A 5,561-nucleotide genomic window follows, 5' to 3' on the forward strand; every position below is an offset into this window, starting at 1 on the left:
CCCGTTGCTTAGCTTCTTCATCACCAACTTCAGCTTCTCCGTCTTTTGCTTTTTTAGCATCAGCAACTTTTCCGGACCTTAAGGTAATAGCCTTAACTTGCTCTTTAGCTTCCTTCCTGCCTGGCACTTCAGTATCACTGGGAAGTGTGCCAGGTTGACGATTGAGCACTGCATTGGCTATTTGACCGATTTGATTTTCCAAGGTCTTGATAGAAACAACCTGACTTTTGCACAACAGCTTGAGTTCCTCGAAATCAGCACTAGAAGGTGGAGCAGCACCTCCTTGTTGAGGATATGATTGTCTTTGAGCATACTGCTGTGGTTGCTAGAATCCAGGTGGATTAAACTATTTACTTATGCCTTGCTGATACGGTTGTTGAATAACATTCTGATTATTGCTCCAGCTGAAATTGGGATGATTTATGTTGTTAGGATGATAGGTAGCCAGCACAGTCTGCTGCGGTCGCTGATAATTGTTCACATACTGAACAGATTCATTAACAAGAGAACACTGATCCGTAGCATGAGAACCTGCACAAAGCTCACAGACTATAGCTATCTGATTGACTCCATAGGTGGCTAGAGAATTAACCTTCATAGACAACGCTTGGAGCTGCGCTGCAATAGCTGTAGCTGCATCAACTTCCAGAATACCTGCTACCTTCCCAGGCATCATCCTTTGAGTTGGGTTTTGATGTTCATTTACAGCCATAGTCTCAATCAGATTATAAGCCTCAGTATAGCTTTTGGCCCAAAAGGCGCCTCCAGCTGCTGCATCGAGCATGGGACGAGATTGGGCCCCCAAACCATTATAGAAACCAGTGATCACCATCCAATCAGGCATTCCATGATGTGGACACTTTCTCAACATCTCCTTGTAGCGCTCCCAAGCTTCGCACAGGGATTCTGTAGGCTGTTGCGCAAACTGAGTAAGAGCACTCCTCATAGCCGCAGTCTTCGCCATTGGATAAAACTTCACCAAAAACTTTTTCGCAAGATCTTGCCAGTAGTGATGGACCCAGCTGGTTCAGAATGTAACCAGTCCTTAGCTTTATCCCTCAGTGAGAATAAGAAAAGCCTCGCCAAAAACTTGTTAGGGCAAAAACACGTGCTAATAATACACGCAAGTATACACGTTCGCAAGTAATATAGAATACTTTCTAGTTCGTTCCCATGAAGACTCATACTAATTATGTTCAATTAACACTCACTCACCAATGTATGATTACTTCTCAATGTTAAGAAAATAACACTTAGATTTGATTAACTAATTATTAACTACAATTAACTACGAGAATTAAGCACTTAAATTGACACTTGAATTAACAATATTAAAATATACATGAGATCACAACTTCATTACTACTTCCTTCAATAGTCATTTTTATTACCCTTAGCATGCAACTGTGATGATATTAATCGAACAACACGAAACTGATAAAAGCCAACTTTCATTGTACTAATACCATTCTACCAAGCATCCACAATTAAGATAGAAGTTGAATAGGCATCAATTATGTTGAAACCCTATATGTCTACAGAATTTGACAACATAACGATTTAAGCACAAGTTATTTCTTTTGATTACACAGGGCAAGTAAAACGGTTAGAGTTACCCACTAATCATGCATGCACATACATGAACCTATGCTAGCATGGCAAGTTCTAAACCTCAAGATCCACCGTCGCTTCACAAGAGATTAACACCCTATCTTATATGTTCACAACGCACATAAGATGAATCAGCACAACCAATACTAGATATCATACAATCATCACATACTAAGGTATTAAATAACTAACTAAAGAATTCCATAGTAATTCCGTTACGACCCCGTGATCACGATTAGCCCATGATAGCTCTCATCGTCATCGTGGGTTCATATGAAAACATGATAATAACACGCGAGAATAATAACTAAAACTACTTATATTAAACCAGAGTACGTCACAAGAGTAAATAGGTTCAAAGCAAAGAAAACTAGTATCCAACGTTATAACGAAATAAAGAATCAGAAAAAAAATATGCTTCCTCTTCGTTGTGGTGTGCTAAAATGGTCTTCTTCCTTATCTCCTCGCTCCTTGATTAATACAATGATCCAACCTGTGTGAAACGTCTCTGAAAACTACTTATATAGGAGTCCCATAAAACCCATCTAACTCAGAAGTTGGAAGTTAAACAAAACCAAGAGTCCAAAATAATTATTCTAAAATTCCGTCCCTGCGCGGCCGATCAGCATTCCTGAGCGGGCGCTCAGCTTCCTGAGCGGTCGCTCAGCAGAGCTGAGCGGGCGCTCAGACCCCTTCTGGAAAATGCTCTGTTTTTGCTCCAAATCTTTGCTACATTCTACTCCTATCTTTCCACTTGCAATGCCAAACACATGGCCAGGCTTATTCTTGATGAAATCTCTCCAGAAATGCAATTAATACCCTGAAATGCACAAACACTAGAAAAATGCATCAAATACACAAAATACTTGATTCCAAGGCATCAATTCAAGCCATTATAAGACGTTCGAAGTGGTATAAAATGCCACTTATCAAATACCCTATATTATCTTTGAACCATTATTCTTCAGATACTTGATTCTTTATCAGGCTTGAAGCCGTTCTTCATACTTACACCTTGATACACCCTGGCGATACCTGTGATGTTAGGTCACACAATACTATAGAAGGGGGTTGAATACAATGTTGATTCAATCAAATCGATTTAACACATATATGTAACAAAGATCAAGTATATTCAATAAACTCTGTTACAATATGAATTGGTGTTCTCTCTCAGTGATGAACAAATATCACTAAGAGCTGCTAGGTTATAATGTATAATCTTCTCGATAATGATAACAAATATAGTGTAAACCCTAAGTCTGTTTTTATATAGTACATAGTTACAAGATAACTTCTAATTGATATGGAATATAATTCTGTCTCCTAAAATATATCAATCAGATATCTTCTACAAGTCTTCCAGTCCTCTAACTCTTTCCATGCATATCTTCTATTGTTTTAGTCCAGATCATCTCCTGTAAATCGGCCGCATTCCTTATCTGAAAGTCTTCCCGCACTTAAGTACTGATATGTACCTTAAGTTCTGATATTAAGTTCTGACTTCAGTAAGTCCTGATTTCAGTAAGTCCTGATATGTCCTGCTGTTAAGTTCTGAAAACTAAACACAAATCATATTAGACATGACATCTCAAATATATCTAACAATCTCCCCCAACTTGTAAATTATGCAAAATATACAAGTTAATAGATTTGATGATGTCAAAAACATTTAAGTACAAATACAATAAGAGTTTAACTAGATAACTAACTACAACTTACAGTCCTTGTAGCTTTTACCAATCTCACTGAGTCAATCTGAATCCAAAGTGATTCTTGACAAAGTTTGATATCAGCTTTTCTTCTTTATACCTCATAACTTGAGATAGTGTAGCTTTGACTTGCTTCAAATCTTCACCCTGACTTCCAATTTGATAGATTGCAGTCCTTGGAGCAGAAATATGGTTTCTTTCTAAACCATCACCCAGTCTTATTACCCTTGGATGAGAAGAATCTTCATTGTAGCATAGACATTTCTCTTTCAGAATCACTTCAAGTTTAGCAGAATCCTTCTTCATTGGAATTTCACTTCCATCATCTTCAACTATGTTTGGAATGAATTATGTAACCCTTGAACCAGAAATTCTTGTTTTATCTCTTATGGTCTTCAATATGAAATTTGACCATCTCCTGGTAATATCAGACTTTATCTCTAAAAGATAATGAAAGAATTGAATTTCTTTCAGTGATTTGTTTAGCACATCTGATTCTGACATTTGATATGTCCTTCCATCTTCAAGAAATAGAATCAGATTTTCTTTGACATTATGTTTGTCATGAGCAACCAGTACCACTTGAACATAGATAACCTTATCAAGGTGTTTCTGTGTAACATCTTCAAGAGGTCTGTCAGTCAATAGAAATGGATCTTTAGTAGTAACTTTAACTCCTGTCTTGATCTTAGCTTCATCAGAACCTAGCCATGCTCTGTCTCTTGGTTCTCTAGCATTTAACCTAATAGTCATGAAATCAGACAGCAATTGGCTTTTCTTTGGATCTGATGGTTTGACATTTTTCCATAGAAGTTTCTTTTTATCAGCTACTTTCATCTTATCTAAATCAACTTGAGCACTGTCAGAGGTTGATGTCTTGATAACTCTATCAGAACTTGTTGGTTATGTTGTAGCTTGCAGTTCTTCACTCTGAACAACTTGAGCACTGTCGGAGGTTGTCTTTGATTCTTCAGAAATCTTCCTTTTTCAGAGTTTGGACAGTTTCATCTTCAACAAGAGTATCATCATGAACTTGAACCAGTTTGCACACAGGTTTCATCAGGATTTGAGGAATTTTCATTTCCTGTGGCTTTATTGGTTTATCAACTTTTCCCTTTCCTTTATCTTTGGGATCAATTACAATTTGTGATCTTGTCTTGAGCTTAGATGCCTCAGTATTTGATTTCTCTTTGATCACAATGCCTTTTTCCTTAGGCCTTGGAGGTTTATTTGTAACATAAGCTTTTGGCTTTAGATTTGTCTTTTCAGCTTTAAATCTAGCTTCTTCCTTCTTGAGATTTTCTAAATCCATTCCAGGATTATGCTTCAAAAATAATCTTCTAGCAATCTCTTCATCAAGTGTCTGAATCTTGGGATCCTTATAGTAGACAGTAGTCTGTTTTCCCTTTAGCTTCAGAGTTTGCAAAAACTTCTGAGAGTCTTTACTTCCTCCTTGAATCAGAATTTCAGAACTTGATATCATATTTTGAGTATCAGTACTTGCTATCAGATTTTGAGTTTGAGCATCTTCGGAACTTGTATTCTTTTGAGTAGAAGATTTGCTTGCATCAGAGATTAGTTTCCTAGAAAAAACCTTGATGCCTTGCCCTTGACCTTGATCTTTTCCATGACCTCTACTCTTATCAGAGTTTCCCTAGTCATCACCTTTGTCATCTTTCTTCTTCAGTATTAGAGTGGTGAGCATTTGGACTTAACTACCTTCTCCCCCTTTTTGGCATCATCAGGTAGTAGGAGAGAGAGAAGAAGTTCTACTGAAGATTGAATTTCATCCAATTGAGCTTTTTGAGAGGCTTGATTTTGCAGGACCTCGGCAATTTGGGCCTGTTGCTTCTCCTGAACTTTCTCAATTACTTCAACCTTTTCAGAAATAGGTCTGATGAACCTCTTTTTATCAAGCTTGGTCTCCATATCCAGATTTTCAGCTTTTTCAAGAAGTTTGTCAACCTTTTCATGAGTAGCAGGGTGTTGACCTTGAAGTGTCTTGACACTTAGAGCTGTGACTTTAAGTTGAGTCTTGAAATCAGAATTTGTCATCAGCTCATCAGCTTTAGCAATGTGCTCTGTCAGAACTTTAGAGCTTGGAATGAAATCAGTTTCATTCCACTTCTTGGTCCACTCCACACCTCTGTGAGTATCTTCTAAAGGAATAGGTGCATCCTGTTCAACAAATTTTTGGATCAATGCCTCCTTTCCAAGAATAGGAGCTGGAGTATGTAC

The 5,561-nt window shown here is 37.6% G+C and overlaps 1 non-coding gene across 1 annotated transcript; it reads left to right on the forward strand.

The window, feature by feature from the left end:
* Positions 1-842: 842 nt before the first annotated feature.
* Positions 843-949, forward strand: LOC141681609 (small nucleolar RNA R71). Its single transcript, XR_012559036.1, has one exon. It is a non-coding gene; the product is annotated as a small nucleolar RNA R71 (small nucleolar RNA).
* The last annotated feature ends 4,612 nt before the right edge of the window (positions 950-5,561 follow it).

The sequence above is a fragment of the Apium graveolens genome, chromosome 8 (genome assembly GCF_009905375.1).
Source record: "Apium graveolens cultivar Ventura chromosome 8, ASM990537v1, whole genome shotgun sequence".
Taxonomy (NCBI): Eukaryota; Viridiplantae; Streptophyta; class Magnoliopsida; order Apiales; family Apiaceae; genus Apium; species Apium graveolens.